This window comes from Ambystoma mexicanum, chromosome 10, assembly GCF_040938575.1.
Source record: "Ambystoma mexicanum isolate Mex_15411 chromosome 10, UKY_AmexF1_1, whole genome shotgun sequence".
In the NCBI taxonomy this organism is placed as follows: domain Eukaryota; kingdom Metazoa; phylum Chordata; class Amphibia; order Caudata; family Ambystomatidae; genus Ambystoma; species Ambystoma mexicanum.
In genome coordinates, this window is record NC_090932.1 from 1,382,742,407 (window position 1) to 1,382,762,819 (window position 20,413).

Genomic DNA, 20,413 nt, shown 5'->3' on the forward strand with positions numbered 1-20,413 from the left:
GATCTTTCTTCCACCAGATCCTTTATTGGACAATCAGTTAGCACTTCAGAGTCAATACATTGTGAGTTGTGGCTAACAGCCCGAATAGCCTGCGCCGCTAGTTTAGACTTGAGGCCTATTTCCGCCAATGATACATCCCTTCCATCGGAGAAGCAGCCAAATTCAATTGGGCTCATTACGAGTCCGGTGGTAACCGTGCCGGTGCTACCGGCGGGTTGCTGCTGGACCTGAAAGAAAATGACTGGCGCCTGACTTCCCAGTGCCACCGGGCTATTCCAAGTCCGGCGGCCGGCAATTTCGTTAATCCCCATTCCAATAGAATCCAATAGGCAATCTTAATATTGTCGACGCATCAAAGGGGACTGAGGAGTGTCGCCGGTGGGCTTAGTCAGGGGAGCGCATGCTCCCAGGGCTCTGCCCTGCATGCATCTAAATTTAAAGGGGAAAAACATTTTTCTGGATAAAAAGGTTCCGTTTCCAATAGGACTCTATGAGAATGGGGACATGGAAGCACCGGCACTGTCTTTAACAGTGCCAGTGCCTCCGTGACGGGTCTGCGTACAGTGGCCGCTGTGCCCGGCAGGGTCAGACATGTCGGACACAGCGGCTCCGGCATGGAGACCTGTAATATGCTGGTACGGAAACAACAGTGCTGGTAAGCTTACCGGCACCCTTATTTCCAGACCAGCAGGGTCTGAATGAGGCCCAATGTCTTCACTTGACAGGAGGTATAGATCCAGAATTATTTTAAACATTTACAGAATTGTACTGCGATTCAAAGCTCGCTTAGCCAGCTATTGCTTCATAGATTACAGCCACAATCTTGGCATGTCATAAGGATGGATAGATTGGGACCCTGAAGACTCCTTTAAATTATATTGGTCCGGGGTGAAGATTCTTTCAGAATTTTCACATACACCAATCATGTACTCTTGACTCACTACCCCCTCCTCCCATTTAGATAACTATACGTTTTGGAATTCAACTGCCCCTGAGACAATACCTAGTCCCGCTTTACTACTGGGGCTGAGTCAAAACGAACGTCCTGTTGCTGTGTCACTTGCTGGGAGTGTTTATTCTTCCTTAGAAATATTGCAGCTAGTTTGATCACTTTTCCGGGGTGCTCTTAGTTTTGTATTTTCAGGGTACAATCTTTTACCACTGCTATAGCCACCTCTTTCTGAATGCCTGTAAACTGTGGATAATAAGCTCTTTCCACCATCACCCTTCCTCTCAGTAGAGGCAGACTCTTTTAATTTTTCACAGACAGACTTCTTTTTTTGGCTTTTTTTGCACTTCTGACGTCTGCTTCTGGATTCTTCGACCTGTGGGGCAGGGTTCAAAAGAGCTTGCACAATACTTGCGGTGGCAGTATTTCTAATTATTTGGGCTTTTAGATTTTTAGGTTTGGGCTGTAATTCATCTCGGGGCTTACACACTTGTTTGTTTCTTATAGTTGTTTTCACTTGGTTCTCAATTATTTTTTCAGAGCACTGCCTTTTATTTCAATTATTCACCTGCAGCCTTACTGGTTCCTTAACATTCTGTTCCCCTGTCAATTTGTCCTAATTTTCTACCACTTGGGCCAACCTCATGAACTCCTCTAAAACAGAGTCAGACAAGGCGGTATCATCAAAGATCGTAATTGAGGACATATCTGGGGAAATATCTGCCCCGGCTGATTGGGCCTAATGGACTTCAGATCAGCACATCTTATCAACTGTTATTCCAATGTTATATATAGATCCACCACCTTGTCCTTTATGCTCGCTAACTGACACATTTGAATCTGTGACCAACTTAAGCTCCGGGTTATTTGAAGTAACTATAGTATTTAGCACATTTGTAAGTCCCACCAGCGAGGAATCACAAGTTCCGACCTCCTTTGTTAGCTCCATTAATATCCCTGAGTGCATCTGTACTTCACTTTTGAGTTGCTCGAATACATTTACCAAGGAACTCAGAACAAAGTTCAAGGCCTGGAGCGAAACTTCAGAGGTTTGCCACCATTTCATGTTTCCCACAGGACTTTGCCCTGCTTTAGACTTCCCATAGTGGAGGATAGCTCAATGGAAACAGTTGTTTAAGATCATCAGGGAGCCACTCCCCTAGGAACCTCCTCTAATGGGTGTGTTTGAGGACCTAAAAGTAAGATGACCTATTTGTCTTTGCTTATATTGTAACCCGATAGAAACCCATGTTTCTGCAAGTCAGACAAAAGAGCAGGAATCAAATTCTGTGGATTGGAGTTGTACATCAAAACATTATTCACGGGGGCACTAAAGTGCAGTGAATGAGATGTAGTCGCAAGTCTCTGTGGCTTTGCACAACCCTGCAAATTAATTTTGATTGGCAACACATTTGTCGAGAAACTCCCACAGGGGGTGTGCGGCAGTGGGGAGCGCCTGGACCCGGCCCACCAGAATGACACACTATACAAGGCGATCATAGCGGCCTGAAGGGTTCCGAAAGCCATGCAATCAAGTGAGACCGGCGGTGAGTGACTCTGACCAAAGATCCTGGGTGGAGTCTAACTCTGGTAATGTGGGAGCCGGGCTCTGTTGTAAGGAGCGGTCCTGAAGTGAGCTGCTGGCCCGGCAACCGGGGGCACCAAGTGAGAACGCAGTGAAAAAAGCCAGAGTGGGGCCATGCTCCAGTGACTTGGAAGCCGATCTCCGTCACGAGGTACAGTACTGAAAAGAGATGACAGTGACAAGAGCTGCACCACCTGGCAGGTGAGCTGTAGTGAGTTGTCATTGGTTTCTTGTGGGTGCAGCACCAAATACTGCACTTTCATACCTTCAAGAAGTCCTTCCCTACTTATTTCCATGGTCGAAGATTGTCTCTGGACACCCCGGGCATGGAGTGATCCTCGAACAGTGTGGCGGTATTTGGCGGAGGTGAAAGGTCTGGCTGCTCAAAATCAGGATTAATGTTTTTTCCGTCACTGAAGGTACGTACTGAGGGATGTATTTGTGCTCAGAATACCCTCCTTTACCGATCTGTCATAGGGCAAAGGTACTCGTTTCAGATGTGCTGCATGTATCCAGTGCTGCTTCCCTTCTACTAGCACTGCAGTCTGGGTTGCCAATAGCACTTACATGGGTCCCTTCCAACATGGGTCAAGGCTGGATTTCTACTGGAAGTCTTTAACCAGCACGTAGTCTCCAGGCCGAATACTTTGGCCAGGACCCACGTATCACCAGGCAACGCTTCTCGCACCTGTTGGTGAATCAAATGCAAGTTTTGAGTCAACTGTTTACAATAATCTACCAATAATGGATACTCAATCTATGATAATTTCTTTGGTCGGAGTACATTCCACACATTAGCATGTCTCTCAATCACAATCTCATACAGGGAATTTTCTAGGCAAAGGGAACACTAGATATTCCCTCCAGCACTCTGCTGTAAGGTTGGGTCTAGTAATTTAAAAAGACTAGCAAATTCAATTCAACTTTACATTCACTGGGAGACAGTAGTCCGTCCCAGAGAAGGTATTTAAATCTCTGGAAAGTCTAAAAGACATCCCTGTGCCACTGCACTGAGGGTGCTGTGTGACACACAAGAAAAAGTTGATGCCTATGGCGTTGTCTAAAACTCCATATCCAAAGAATACAAAAGTAAAACACACATCAAAATACATGAAAGTGTGGGGAAAAAAGGCTCACACTCTTTCCAGGTAAAAATTAAAGGCCTAGAAATCCAGGGGGTCTCAAAAGGTAAGGGAAATTATCACATTTATGAGAATTCTCCCTAACCGGGACGGACCTGTTTTTCGCTTGGGTTGTCATTCTCATCGACATTAAGGCCAATGGAAGGGCTTCAGGCCATTTTAGCTGGCTGTGTGCACATATTTCCACCAACTTATTCTTCAGGGTACAGGTAAGTCTCTCAACTAATCTGGCCGACTGGGGATGATTCGTGGAAGGACAATTCTTTCATATTTGTAATCCCTCACACATGTGCTTGGTGACCAAGGCTATGAAGTGGGAACCATTGTCTGACAAGATCACCCTTGGTAAGCCAAAGTGGGGAAAGTACTCTTTTAGCAATACCTTTGCAGTGGACATTGCAGTGTTAACTTTCAGAGGGAAAGCTTCGGCCCATTTGCTAAATGCATAAATTACCACTAGAACATAGAGAGACTGCCAGAAACCCCTTTGTTTTACCACTAGGACATATTTAACATTCTGTCATCTTTCCATCTCTATGAAATCAAAGTGTATTACCTCGAATGGCATGGACGATGGACCAAAGCTGCCCTTAGGTACTAGGGTTCCCTTGCTAATGTTATCCTGTAAACAAATCATGCAATTTTGTTACCATGCATTCAGCTATTTTAGGTATGTTGGAGTGCCTCCATACAGGATCTAAGTGTTTACAGATGCCTTTGGCGCTTATGTGGGCTGGGCATGAGCCATGGTTACTATAGCTTGCACATATGCATTAGGTAACATCCATCTCTGTTTGTCATGGTCAACCCAACATCCTTCCTCATCTACTCTGGCTGGTCCCAATCCCAAGTCTTTGATTTCTTCAGCTGTGGCTTCGGCTTGATTCTCTTTTACACTTTTAATGCCCTCTTCTATCATCCCAGTCTTAGCAAACCATCTAGCAGGATCCCGTACGTTCATTCCAGACTGTAGGTATATGGCTGTTTGTTTAGCAATTTGGTCTACAAATGCATTGCCTTTCCCAATATTGTCAGTGATTCGCTGGTGGATGATAAAAGCTGTACTATCAAGGGACCATGCAGAATCTTGGTGCCATGGGATGTTAAAAATCTGCTTTCGGCCCATAGTCTCCCAAAGTTGTGAGCTACACCAAAGGTTTACTGACTGTCCGTATAAATATTTACTCTCAGACCTTGGGATACCTCACAAGCCTGAGTTAGGACAATTATTTCTGTTGCTTGTGTGGAGTTGTAGGGAATACTCCTAGCTTCCACCACTGTATCTAGTGTGGTGATTGCATAGGCAGCAGTAGAAGTGCTGTCAGGAAGTTTAAAGCAAGAACCATCACAAAATGTTTCTCCATCTGGGGATGGCAGAGGTGTGTCAGTTAAATTGATTATTCCTTTTGTTTCACTTTCGGTGATAAAGATGCAATCATGATTGGTATCAGGGAGGCTACTCTGGTCTAGAAGAGGTAATAGTTCAGCTGAATTTAAGGTGTTAAATCGTTTAATTTTGATGTGAGGTGCAAAAAAATTAGCTTGTATCTAGTGAGGCAGGCATATGTGAGATGTTGTGTTTGTGTTCTGTTCACTAGTACATCTACTGAGTGAGGAACCATGACGGTTAAGGTGTGACCAAAAACCATGCATTGGCTCTGTTTCACTGAATCAGTGGCAGCAGCCACCGCTTTAAGACATTTTGGCAAAGGACATGCAACAGGGTCCAACGTGGAGGAAAAATAGCCGCACAGTCTTTTCCCCAAGTTCCTGCGTTAATACAGCCAAAGCACAACTATCTCTTTCATGCACAAATAACGCAAACTCTTTAGTATAATTTGGTGGGCCCAATACTGCAGCGGAACACAAAGCAGTTTTCAGCATATCAAAAGCATCGTGACAGTCTGCATTCCAAAGTAGAGGTAAAACTACATCTTTTTCCGTTAGCGCTAACAAAGGCTTAATAAAAAGGGAAACATTCGGAATCCATTGCCTGCAGTAGGATGTCATACCGATAAAAGTTTTGACTTCAGTTTGTGTGTTTGGGACCGCCATGTCATAGATGGCCTGTATTCTTTCTGGTGCGAGACGCCTACCCTCCTTCGACAGGAGGTATCCTAAGTAGGCAACCTCCTATTGACAATATTGGAATTTCTTTAAAGAAGCCTTGTGACCGTTGTTAGCCAAATGTGTTAACAATACAGTGCCCTCCTTCAAACCTTCCTCAGAATCCGCGGCAATAAGTAGGTCGACAATGTACTGTATTAATGTACAATATGAAGGTAATTCTAAAGTATCCAGTTGTTCCTTAAGGGCCCTACTATAAATGCTAGGGCTTTCAGTGTATCCTTGGGGTATTCTAGTGAAGGTAAATGACAATCCACCCAGAGTAAATACAAACAAGTGCCTACTGTCAGTGTGTAATGGTATGCTGAAGAATGCGTTCTTTAAATCAACAACAGAAAAATGAGTAGCCTCGGCAGGAATCATAGTCAAAATCGTCGTAATGTCGGCCACAATGGGAAATTGAGGACAAGTAATTTTATTGATGGCCCGCAAATCTATTACAAAACGGTAAGGCAGAGCGTTGTCACCCTTCTTTTATACAGGAAGTATGGGACTGTTACACGTGCTACCCGAAATCGGTTCAATAACACATGTACAAGATCTGAAATTATCACTGTCAGTGCAGCCCACTGAAACCTTGTATTGGGGTATGCGCGGTAATGTGACATTTTGCTTTAACTGTATTCGTACTGGTTCTACATTGAGCATTCCCACTTCATTATCGCCAAGGGCCCATAAATGAGTGGGTACATTTCACAGTTCACTGGGTAGTGGAAATGCTAACAACTAAGAGGTGGAAATGTGTTGCAGTGAAATATTCAAATATACACCATCAGGTGAGCTGTAAATAACAGCGTGCAATTTTTTCAACAAATTCAATTCTAACAAGTTTTCACCACAGTTAGCTTTTAATATGAAAGGACATGCATCAGTGAATGGTCCCAGAGAAATAGGTACCGGTTGGGAGTGTGGACCTATAACAGGTGTGCCAGCGAACCCTCCAGGAACATTCTGTTGCCCTGACAGAGCAATATCTGGAACCAATGAGTGATTAATGAAGCACTTCTGTGCACTAGAAATGCAACTAGAAATGTGTGTGTTATATCCCCAACTTTCATTGTCATTTAGGGCCCATTTTGATTGACGGGGATAGGGATGGGTTCCAGCCTCTGTTTCGGGCTGCCAAACAATATGTCGTCCGATGTGTAGTCCTCGAAAAAATAATTCCATGAGGGGATGTTATCAAAATTGTTGGCGGGCTTAGTCGTGTGCTGTGCATCTGCATTTGCTGAATTATTGTTGAAACGTTGAGGCTGGGAAAATTGGGTTCTGTTTGGTTCCCTGCATGCCATTACTACGTCCTCTTCCCTGTCTTGCGTATATACTGTTTCCCTTCTGCTGAAGGATTGGGCACTGTGCCCTCCAGTGGCCTTCCTTTTTGCAGTAGGCGCCCTGATTTTCATTCAACATCCCAGAGTGTTGCATAACCTGTCCCTGTTTTGGGCATATCCTCCTCTTTGTCCCCTAGCTACTTTGTCCGCTAGCTACTTGCTGTAACAGCACACTAGTCTTCAAATCCACTTTCTTCTTTTCTACCTTCTCCTTCTCATTATTCACTCTTTTCTCATAATACTGTGCAATATGTACAATTTTGGATGGTGTTCTGGTTTGCCAAGCGATTTCGGATGCTGTGATTTGACACTGAATTTCAAGCAAATGTGCGCATACAAACTTATCAACAAATAGTCTTTTTCCCGGTTCAGTATTCAAATCCTGACCGCTATAGTCAGAAAATATCAGTTCAAACCTATTAAAGTATTCAGTTTCTTCCTCAGTTTTCCCTTGCATGCAGGCCGCTAATTTGTCCCAGTTAATGTTTTTCTCAGGTACCAATATTTTAAGCTTGGTAAGAATGCTGTTAGGTGGTGCTAGTATTGTTTGCGATGGTTCCTCTCCCGCCTTTCTGTTCTTGTCTGTGTTTACGAGATCGGGTCATGTATCACCAAGCCCTACACTATCGTCTCTGCTGCTGATCTGTTTCCATAAGTCGGGAGGTAAAACAACAGAAAACAACAATTCTATGTCTGATAATGTAAATATTGAAGAAAGCAATGTTGATTGTACTTCCTTATAGAAGACTGTGGGGTTCTGCCTAATATTGGGGATGGATTGTTTAAGGTAATTTATCTCGTGCCTGGAAAACGGGACGTATACCATTTGCTAAAGATAACGCACCTCAGTAACTCAGTAATAACTACAGGGTTGCCTGCGTTCTCACCTGGTTCCTCTTTACGTGGTATGTGAATAAGGGGTACTTCCCTCATTGGTAACTGTAAGGTGGGGTTATCAAGTCTGTTGTTTAAAAGTATAGCCAAATCAAACGGAACGTTATCTGGAAAGGTGTGTTTGTATATTTTCTTGATGTCTTCTGAGCAACATAACTTCCTTTTAAGGCATTGGTCCTGTAAATGCTCATCCATTATTTGTAATACCTTTTTCTTAATAGATGGGGAGTATTGCGCAAAAGTGTCATGGATCTTTATAGGGGAGAGGGAAGCATTACAAATCCACCTAAGAGTGTCTCTAGTGATGATGCAAATTTCTGTAGTATGTGCACCGTGTTTGGGGAGGTTGTTCATTTGAATGAACGCAGTGTTTATCAAGAGACAATATATTCCTAAAGCATCTAGCCTTGCTAGCTGTAACTCATGTAGTTCCTCCTTATGTGAGAACAGGTATGATAGGTTCTGATATGTCTCTTCTAGTGTATTGATGGTGCAAGCTGAATGATTTAAATGTTGCAAGTCTCTGGATACTGCAGTATCAGTGAGTTTGCACCATTCTCGGGCAAGTGTTTTCCCCATATATTTCCATTCTGAGGTAGTGTAGTCAAGAACAGGAGACAGCTAATTCAGTTCCTTCCAGCATATAGTCCTTCAAAGGTAATTCTAACCCTGCATTTGTCCTCTCTGTCAGTGTGCTGCGAAGGATTGCTTTCTGATCACTGATGGGATGTGAATATTGCAATAGAGGATGATTTGATTTGGAAGCAGCAGGGGAACTAGGTGGCATTGTGTGAAATAGCTCTGGTGTGGGAGGTGCAGCAGGCCAAGAGTCGGTGTCGGGTATATGCGTCAATGGTCGGGGTGGCAGTGGTGGTACATAGGGAGGGGGCGCAGTCAGAGGTTCTCGTCTTTCACTCAAGAACGCATCTATTAAATTTATCAGATGTATGCAAGTCTTTGGATGGGTAAATTTTGCATATGTCCAACTGTAAGGCTCTGTCTGTCGCCCTACAGGAATCAGTCTTCCTGCTGATTTTGGCCATGTACTAAAGCTTTTTCTGCTTGGGTCATATGTCTGTGAGCCTGCTTTTGCCTACATTTGATGCGTTGGGTGTCTTCTTTGCGCCAGTCCCGAATCACATCAAAAGCGGCTGGTCTAGTCTTTTTCAGAAATAAAACTGATGCCAAATGCTGTATTCTTGCTAATTCAAATGAACCATTTTCAGGCCACTGTAAATCAGGTACATGTCTTGTTTGGTAGTGCCAAAGACACAATTGCTCCTAACCCATATTTAATATACATATCATACGTGGGGGAACCATCAGGTGGGGCAGGCTGACCATATTCTAACCCAGTGGGTCGTTCCATACACCAGCAAAGTCTGCCCAGCACGTACGCATTATGCTAAAACCAGGCATTTTTACTCAAAACTGTATCTCACCTGGCAAAATATTTTGCAAAATATTTGTGTACAAGCAGCTCAAAACAGGCTCACCTGATTCCAATGAAAATCAAATATCCCCCATGAAACGAAATCTGTGGCTGGTGGTCTTCAAAAGAGAGAAAAACAGTCACAGCTATGGTTCGGGACCCTCACCAGGATTATCACTGGGTGAAGAGGCTGACGTGGATCACTAGTAGCAGCTGCAAGAAACTTTGTCTCAAATTTGCAGGAATCCCCGGTACTCACTAGTCCCAACGCTCGGTCACTACGTCCTCAAAATGCGATGGATCATCCTTGAAAGGGCTCCAGGTCCCGGTCGCCAATTTGTAAGACTAAAAACTGGTAACTGCAAATAAGATAAGATCATCAGATGCAGAGAGTAAAGTACAAACAATAGCTTTTAATTTGCTTAAGCAGACACCGGTTCAACCACAACCATAGTCCTAGTGAAGTGAGCGATTTACAGAAAGGAAACATTGATAGTTTGCTGAGAATGCAATTTCACAGACAGTTTATGGCTACCTGCTACATATAGATTTTCGGAGAAAACATAGATTCGTCAGCGGTTCCGTGCTTCACACATTCTTAACCTCTCACAGGCGCCCTGACAGAATCCAGGAAGTAATTCGGGAATTACTCACATTTCCGGCCCGGATTCGGTCACTTTGGAGATATTGCAGAAGGTGGTGTGGAGTCTCCACTATGATGTGTTCCCCCTGGATAAACGGGCGGTAATTCTTCAATGCCCACACCGTTGCCAGGAGTGCCTTCTCACAATCGTTGAATTTTTCCTCGACAGAGGATAAAGTTTTGCTCGCATAGGAGATTACTTTATTGACCTTGTCATGCTTTTGATATAATACTGCAGTCAAGCATGTATTAGAGAACCCTGTCTCCAAGAAAAACTCCTTGTTTCTGACAGGGTAAGCTAGGCAGGGCACTTGTGATGGTTACTCTTTCTCAAGTCCTCCAGGCCCTTCAACTTCAGGATTGGTTGGTGTCTCTGGACCTACAGGATGCTTACTTTCATGTGCCGATTCATCCCAAGCACAGAAAGTACCTGAGGTCTGCGGCTGGCGACTCGCACTTTTAGTTTCGGGTCCTGCCATTCGGATTGACCTCCGCCCAAGGGTCTTCACCAAGCTAATGGTGGTGGTGGCAGCGTACCTCAGGCGAGTGAGGGTTCACGCCTACCCCTACCTGGACGACTGAGCAAGCGTTGGATCACCTTGGTCTCACCTGCCGCACCCTCCACAGGCTGGGCTTCTCCCTGGATTTCAAGAAGTCGCATCTGACACCTTCCCAACAGCTCCAGTACATCGGGGCTGTATTAGACACGTCCTTGGGGAAGTGCTTGCCTCCCAAGGTGAGGGCTCATCGCATTGTGCAGATGGTGAACAAGTTTCAACATGCCCAGAGTCTCCCGGCCTTCGAATTCTTAAGGTTGCTCGGCCTCATGGCATCCTGCATTTTTCTGGTGCCAGAGGCCAGGCAGCGGATGAGATCCCTGCAATGGGTCCTCAAGATGCAGTGGTCGCAGTTCTCAGGCAAGATGTCGGATCCCGTTCAGATTCCACTCTCGGTCTCTCAGGATCTTCTGTGGTGGGCCAACAAAGGGAATCTAATGAGGGTGGAACCGTTTGGCAACCGTGGCCGGAGGTGACTGTAGTGACAGATGCTTCGCTCACAGGATGGGGCGCTCATGCCAACGACTTGACGGCCAATGGTCGTTGGTCTCTGTCGGTGTCCAAACTCCACATCAATATGTTAGAGCTGAGGGCAATTAGGCTAGCCCTGAAGGCTTTTCTGCCGTCTGTACGGGGGGAAGAGTGTCCTGATCATGACAGACAACACAGTGGCCATGCATTACCTCAACAGAAAAGGGGGTGGGGGGTGGGGTCACTCCCGTTGTGCAGAGAGGCAATGAAGCTCTGGTTCTGGGCCATCCAGCAGGAACTTTCGATCTCGACAGTTCATCTGGCCGGAGATGGAAATGCGACGGCGGACGCTATGAGCAGGCAGAGCATGATCTCTCACGAGTGGGAGTTGGCTCAGGAAGTCCTGCAGGAGATGTTTGCCCTTTGAGGAACCCTGCAAGTGGATCGCTTCGCCGCCAGTGTCAACCGGAAGTGCAAGAGATTCTGCTGAAGGGAAGTTCCTCCAAGAGGAGCCTTAGGAGACGTGTTCGTAGTGGATTGGTCATCCCCACTGCTGTATGTGTTTTCTCCAGTCCCTGTCATTCCTCAAGTGTTGCGGAGGTTTGGTTCCGACATGATCCTCATTGCTCCGGATTGGGCCAGGAGAGTGTGGTACCTGGACCTTCTAGAAATGTGCATCTGCCCTCCACGCCGTCTTTCCTACTGAGAGGATCTGCTCTTGTGCGAGGGGGGGGGTCAGGTTCTCCATCCAGAGGTCAAGACTCTCAACCTTCACGCTTGGTATCTGAAAGGTTGGGGTATAAGGATTGGGACCTCCCCGATGACGTGATGGAGGTGTTGCTTTCGGCTAGGCGGCCTGCAACAAAATCCCTGTACCGTTGGTGTAAGTTCTGCGACTGGTGCAGATGTCACAATGTGGATCCTTTTCATTGCTCCATTCCTATGGTTTTGTCTTTTTTTCTTTCTTTGGCCCACAGGGGCCTTCAAGTTGGTACCATCAAGGGTTACCTGTCGGCGCTGTCTATCTTGAAGCGCTCGTCTGAAGAATGTTCTTACTTTAAGATTCCTTTGATTTCTCAATTTCTTAAAGGACTGACTAATGTGTTCCCGCCTTCCCCTTTCCAGTTGCCGGTTTGGGATTTAAATTTGGTTTTGAAATTTCTCATGGGTGCTCCATTTGTACCTTTGCAATCTTGTCCTTTGAGGTTATTGTCCTTCAAGACTGTTCTTGGTTGCGGTTACTTCCGCTCGCAGAGTGAGTGAATTGCAGGCACTATCCTCTAAGCCACCCTTTACTGTGTTCCATAAGGACAGGGTTGTACTGACGGTACATCCTTCCTTTCTGCCTAAGGTAGTATCTGAATTTAATTTGAGTCAGAAGGTGATTCTTCCATCTTTCTACCCTCCACCTCATCCTGGTAAGGAAAAGGAGCGACTCCATCTGTTGGATCCTAGGAGAGCTCTGAACTTTTACATTTCTAGGATGTCCAGGGTCAGAGTGGACGATCAGCTCTTTGTGGTATATGCTGGATACCGATTGGGCCAGGCTGTTACCAAACAGTCCTTGTCCAGGTGGATTATCCTCACCATTACGGAGTGTTACCGATTGGCGGGTAAAGACCCTCCTGAAGGGTTGCGAGTTCATTCCACTAGGGGCGTGGCTACTTCCACCGCCCTCCAGCTGGGGGTTCTTATTAGGAATATTTGTGATGGTGCCACATGGGCTTCAGTCCACACCTTTGTTAAACATTACTCCCTGGATAATATCCATGGTCGCTATTTGGCCTTTGGAAAGGCAGTTCTGTATTCCGCAATCTGATTGGGTACTCTAAATTCTTTTCCCTCCTCCATTAACTGGTACTGCTTTGGGAGTCTGTCAAATATGTGGAATACGTTAACAATCCATTCGAAGAACTAGTTACTACCAACTGGTAACGTTCTTTTCCTATGCGATTGCAGCTTACGTTTCCGCAAGGCTATGTGCAGTCGAGCAGGCATGAGACTGGTGCCACACGTTTTGGGGAAAAACTTAAACTGGGGCTACGGGCGCTGTGCGTCCTATTTATAACATACAGTGACGTCACCCTCGACGGAGGCCCTCAAGGGACATCGACCCGACGTCATCGACGCAGGACAACCTCTGCTGAAAAGGTTTCCGAAGTGCACAGCTGTGGACATTACATGTCAAAGATGTGGAATACAATGGAGGAACATCCAGTCGAAAGAACGTTACCAGTTGGTAAGTAACTTGTTCTTCTCATCGATCGAGGATCCAGTGATTCTGTGGGAGGGATATAAGGCAGTGCTCCTCAGTGCTTATGGCTAGGGAATATGAGAGGTTTGCAAACCTTCAAGTTCATTCTCTATAATGACTAGAACGGGAAAGGGAATGCTCAATGCAACATCTTAAGGACACCCTATTTTCATGCAAGTCCATTGCCAGCAACTTGGTGGTCTTTACCGCGTCTTCTTACATATCAGAGGGCATGGTTAATCAGGAAAAAGCATGTTAAGCCACATACCCCTCCAATTGATTGATACAGTATGACGAGCCTGAGGATTGGGAGAAATGTCCTCTTGCGAAGTCTCGTACGTTGTGACATTACTTAGAATTTGCCCATACTACGCTTAATAACTTAGTTTGATCTTCGTCCATACCACAAATATAAGAAACACGGCTGATAGCACTGTAGGCTATGAGTGAGCAATTTGTATTATATTCTTTTAGATAGGGGAAGTGTGATAACCTTGGATGGATTCTTTTTTTGTGGGTAGGAAATGTGACACTCTTAGATGGATATTTGGAGTAGGAAATGTGACGCACTTAGATGGATTTTTGGGGTGCGAAGTGTGACGTGCTTGGATGGATTGTTGGGGTTGGGAAGGGTGCACCTGGATGGATTTTCAGGTGGAGGTAGGAATAGTGTTGCACTCTTTTGTTATCCTGTCCATTTATGCCGTGTTTTATGATGTCCTGTCCCCAGCAGTCTGAAGATCATAGGGAGAACCAGCCATTGCGCCTTAAGTCCTTTGAGGACAGACTGTTTATAAGATGTATTAAGATTGCCCCTTCGGCACTTAAAGATCTGTCAGGATAGCTTCCCTCTGCTCCCAGCCTTTGTACTAGTGGTAATTTGTGAAGGCTAGCCTATTGTCGCAGCTACAAGAATCGTCAGAGGATGACACTACCTGAACAACCAGGTGCTTCTACAATAAATCTCCATCTGAGTTTCTAGGTACATATAAATGCACCACTCCGGTGGACACAGGCCACAGGCATGGCTACCCGCACACATCAGAATACAGCAACGACTTTGACAAATTCGGTCTCGCTGGTCACATAATTGTTACGCCTATTTACACCAGACTATGCCTCAACACCTCTGCCATTAGTATGCAGCGAAGACCTATGACAAATTCGGGCCAGTTGGGCACATAACAAGTCTTTTGCACTCACACTTTCTCCTGACCCCTCTCAGTACCCATTCACATGCCTGAACTCGTGGGATGCTTTTTATTGGAGCCTGGCCAGCCCTCCTACGCCTTACAATGGCCAAATGCACCCATGCATTCTAATCCTACTCCGTGATCTCCAACACTCTGGACTTTGGTCCCAGAGGGCATTCCCACCACTACTGCATTTACAAGAATGGTAAAAGGCGCTACATAAATGACAACTACAATACAATATGCCATTAATTGATTTTTTATTGCAGTTGTTTTTGATCATATTCTATGAGTATTTGCACTTTGCACAGCTATTCCGGTAATTAGCTAATCTGCGTGCTTAAATCACCAACATGAAGGCAGGGAATCTAAATCTCCCATGTTTCAATTGCGATCGTTAACTATCTATGAACTCTGAGCATTGGTTTTCTGCTCAGTCACAGCTGTCATTTGCACTTCAACTATTCCCTAGCCTCTTGTTGGGCTTATGTGGCACTACCAAAGGTCCAGGTGATGGAGGACTCGATTAATGCGCTCCAAGTCGCACTTACCATAAGACCATTATTTGCACTTCGCTTCTTAGCAGCAAAGAAGTGAACACTACCCTTTACGAGCAATGACTGGTGTCGCCCTTTTATGCACAACAACCATTTGCACTTTGAACAAATAGCCACCTGTTTGCACTCTATTTTCTAACACTGAAGAAGGGTGACTTACTTTGTCAACCATGTGGCTGTTCCACAATGATCTTTGGTGATATTTTAGGGTTGGCAAATGGAGGAAGGGCAGTCATTCTGCTGTGACACTTTCACATGTATTACTTGTAATAACTGCATTTTTTAATGTATATATCCGATGTTTTAATGTATTAATGTTTTAACTACCATGCACTTTGATGGCCAGTGGCTGAAATAAGCTTATTACTGACTGAATGGAATTAATTTCTGACCACTCTCTAAAAAATGCAGTGAACCTGAGACGCTTATTACAAGTGTGCGACAGATAAGGCGTGGCAATCGTACCTTGCGACCTGGGCCAAGATACATGAGACCAGTGATAAAGCTGGGATGTTGCTGGCCTAGCTGGAAAAGCAAGACTCCCCCTCGAGACACATATGTGGTATAAAATCGATCTTGGGTGGAATGGTCACTGATGATGGTGAAATCTGTGAAGCTTTTGCTGACTACTACTACTACTACTACTCATCGAGCAGTCCATAAAACCAGACCTCAAGATCTTTAAGACAAGCTAAAACCCTATCACCCTCCACGTACTCTAAGATCAAGCTCAGCCGGCCTCCTAGTCATACCTAAAACAAACTCAGTCAGGTTAGGCGGATCATCATTCTCAGCCTTGGCCCCCATGCTGTGGAACACACTCCCACCCCACATCCGCCTAACTGAAGCTCAAATGTCTTTCCGCAAACTACTGAAACTTGGCTTGTCCCCTAAAACCAACCCGTACGCAAAATAACACAAGCAGAATAACAGCATCTCAACAACACCAATCCAACAAACTACTAGATCTTGAATAACAATAAGACAAATAACAATACAACATCAAGATCCATGCGAGAAATCGACAATCTAATAACCGCTAATGTAAACTAAAAGGACAAACAGAATAGAAGGAGTAAAGTAGATCTAAGTAGTGAATTGGATAAAAAGAATAAATCGTACGAAAACAGTAATGAGATTTAAATTAACTAAATGGATGTAATGAGTGTAATGGACAAAATGAACAATATGGGTGAAATGAATAAAGAGAAGAGGATGGAAAGTTGAATACAAGAGACTCATGAGTACAGAGACAGATGACTCCGACTGTATGAGTTCATGGCATAGTGTGTAGTGCAGACGAGTGTGTAGAACGCAGGAGTGCATTGAGCAGACGAATGTGTAGAGCGGATGAGTGTGTAGAGCGGACGAGGATGTAGAGCGGGTGATTGCATAAGTGCGTAGGAGTGTGTAGAATGCAGGAGCGGATGAGTGCATAGAGCAGATGAGCATATAGAGCGGATGAGCGTATAGAGCGGATGAATGTATTGAGGGATGAGTGAACGACTGTAGAACTGATGAGTGCATATAACAGATGAGTGCATGGAAAGAAAGAGTGCATAGAGCGGATGAGTGCAGGTAACGGATGAGTGCGTGGAGTGAATGGGTGCGAAGAGCATGATGGGTACACAGAGCGGAAGAGTGCGCAGACTGGAAGAGTGCAGAGCGGAGGAGCGTGTAAGATCGGAGGAGTATGTAGAGAGGATGAATGCGTAGAACAGACTAGTGGGTAGAGCGGACAATGGTATGGAGCAGACGAGGGCGTAAGAGCGAATGAATGCGTAAGAGGAGGGGTGCGTAAGACCAGGTGAGTGCATAGAGCGGGTGAGTGAGTAGAGTGTCCGAGGGCATAAAGCGAATGAGTGCCTAGAGCGGACGAGTGTGTAGAGCAGACAAGTGCGTAGAGTGGATGAATGCAGAGTGCATATAGAGTGGATGAGTGCGTAGAGCCGATGAGTGCGTAGAGCCGCTGAGTGCATAGAGCAGACCGAACGGGTGACGTATGTGGATGGAACGGGTGGAATACGTGGATGGAGTGCATAAAACAACCTAGAATACATGGAATGGATCGGAGTACATGGAACAGATTCAAATGCATGGAACGGATTCGAGTGCGTGGAACGGATTCGAGTGAGTAGAGCGGATTTGAGTGAGTAGAGCGGATTTGAGTGCGTGGAGCAGACTGGAGTGCGTGGAGCAGACTGGAGTGCGTGGAACGGATTGGAGCGCATACAATTGCACAACTTACATGGAATGGTTTGGAGTACATGGAACGTTTGAAAGAGCATGTAACCATCATATCGCCACGCTTACTCTCTTCTTTACACCACCATTCAACTAGAACACAGAGATACTATGACACCATTCGGTATAGCTGTTCTCATACCAACATCTGCCTCATCACTCTAACTAAACACTGCTGGTTACACCCCCCGCCCCAGCCAGGCGTTCTCCTCAGGATAAATCCTGCCAGAACGAACACATACTCTTGATCTCTCAATCACCACACCTACCGCTAAGAAGCAGCTATTACACAAATGCCACACCAGCTGCACACATATCCAGTGCTCACACGCACCTTTGACTCTCTCTACTGACTTGAACTTTGGCTCCCAAGGGCATTCAACCTATCAGCGCCTTCAGACCATACCAATGGTACACAAGGTGCTATATAAATGCAAAGTAGCATAACATAACATAAAGAAGTTGATGACAGCAGTGATGCAGATTTTTCCCACTGCAAAGGTGGTTTTCTCATCCATACCAACAAGAGGAGCATGGGACCATGCCGGTGTAATTTGTCCCCAGCCAGAGGTCGAAAGGTGTTTCATAAACAGAAGCATGTGTCACTTAATGTGCAGTGCTGGGATGTTCTCCACATACTATGACATAATTAATGAGCTACATTTGCACTGGTTCCATGCAAATGTCATTTCTTTGACTAATAATTGGCAATGCTGTTTTGTTTTGCACTGTGCAAGAAGCGTTGAAGATAATCCTGTAAAAATGTAACGAGGAAAAGAAAACAGCAACTGAGATAAAGAGAAAAAACAAACAAGCTTCTGTGCAAGCACGTTAAAAAAAGATTTTTTTTAAAAAAAGGCTCTTTTCAGAGCCACCACTAAAGATGTAATGCCGTACCCTGCTTGAAATGTATTCCCCCACTCCTAGTGATGGGGATGAATCTGGATACAGAAGTCTTGGATAGTTTCACAGAAGTTTCTAATGGAGGTGCTTGCGAATCACCTGAGACTTGCACTCTGAATGTTTGCCGGTACATATGGAGTGCTGTATAGAAATGATAGTGTTAGGTGCTGAGGTCTTGGATGTGATTGGTGCATGTGTGTGTGAATATTTCACAGTACCCACTGAGGGAGTGCTGCAAACAGAACAGTGGAAAGGGAAGAAGGACTCTCTCTGCTTTACTGGGCCACGGCCCTCGCTGTAGCTGGGAAAGCGCACGTGCCACATCCTGCCATTCTGAGCATGATGGGCATCGAAATGGCACTGTGGGGATTATCCAATCAGGTGTTCAGGGCGTGGGTCACACAAAGGGGCGGTACTTTTTTTCTCCAAATACTCTGTGTAATGAGGTTGGTAGAGATGGAGAGATGCACAGTGCTGATGGTGGCTGATACCTTTGTGAAAGATCTGCACAGGTATGTCGTGCAAAGAGGCGTTGCTGCTAATTTTGGGTTGGAAAGAGTGGACGCTTTGTGGGGCAATCTCTATGAGTGCAGTTTCGGCGGAATAGTTCGCCTTTGCAGATATGTGGCGTCTGTCGCTACTGTTCAAGTTGTCGTGGTGCATTATGGAGGTCTACATTTGGGTTACATGTCATGTGGACGTTTGCTCCGTCACCTGAAGAAGTTGATGAATGCAGTGATACATATTTATCCCACTGCCAAGGTCGTTTTATTATGCATTCTGCCAAGAGGAGTATGGGACCATGGCAGTGAAATTTGTCCCCAGCCAGAACTCGGAAGGTTTCTTATAAACAGAAGCATGTGTGCATTTATTTGCACTGATGGGATGTCCTCCACCCACTACGAGATCATGAAGTCGCAAAATATGCACTGCTTCCATGCAAATGTCATTTCTTTGAACGCCATTGGCAAGGATATTTTCTTTTACACTATGCAAGTAGCATTGACTATAATTTGGTAAAAATGTAAGGAGGAGAAGCAAACGGAAGCTCATACAAAGAGAAAAAACAAAAAAGATTGTTTGCAAGCACGCAAAAACCCCACAAAAACCCCCCAAAAAGCACCATTTAAATAAAAAAAAAAACTTTTCAGAGGCACCACTAAAGACCCAATCCCCTACCCTGTTTCACATTTCTCCCCCCCCCACCTGTTCCTAGCACGATAACTCTGCGGATTCCGCTGTGGTTTTAGGATTACACGTGCCACATCCAAGCCTTTTCAGGATAGCAGCCATGCAAATGGGACTGTGGAGGCTAAGGCATTGCTCAATAAGGTTTCTGGTTGTGGTGTGAATGCAAAAACGGTGGCAGAAGGTCTATGTGTGCAGAAGGCTATGGTTGAAGTGTGCAAGGTAAGGAGCAGGCAACCTGTTTGCATGCATGCACTGTATGTACTTGTTTGAAGTTGCAAAGATACATTCAGTGCTGTTTTTGTGCGATCATTTTTCAGAATTTTGTAGTAAATGGGGACCTGCGTAAAAAAATTCTGTGAAGTATACAAGGAAAGCAGCAGTCATCCTGTTGTATTGTCATAAATGTAATGTGTGTATGATATGATATGATGTAATATGGTATATGGCATTTATAATGTGCCTATACACAAATGTTTCAAAGCGTGACGAGACAACAGGGGGGAACAGAGGGAAGAAAGAGACAACAATCCTACTAGGCCAGGTGTCACTCAGATCACGCAAGTGCATGTGTGGGGGGAGGGGAAAGTGCAGTACATGGGAAGAAGAATAAATGACAATAAGTAAAAATACGGGCCGCTGATGGCAAGTGCACGGATAAGTGCAGACATCAGGTGGTGGTGGGACTGTTAGGGATACAGAAAACAGTACCCAAGTGCGGGGGTTGCCAGAAAGGCGGTGCAGGGGTGCGACTGGTGGGTGGAGGTGGCCTGGGCCCGAGACCAGAGGGTGGCCAGGTAACCAGTCCAGAATCAATTTCAGCCAGGAAGTCAGCAGGGGAGAAGAGGAGAAAAAGCAGCAGCAAAGAAAAAGGTTTGAGGTGCTTCCGGAATCAGAGATGGTTCTCCTCAAGTTTCAGGGAGGAAGGGAGGCTGTTCCAGAG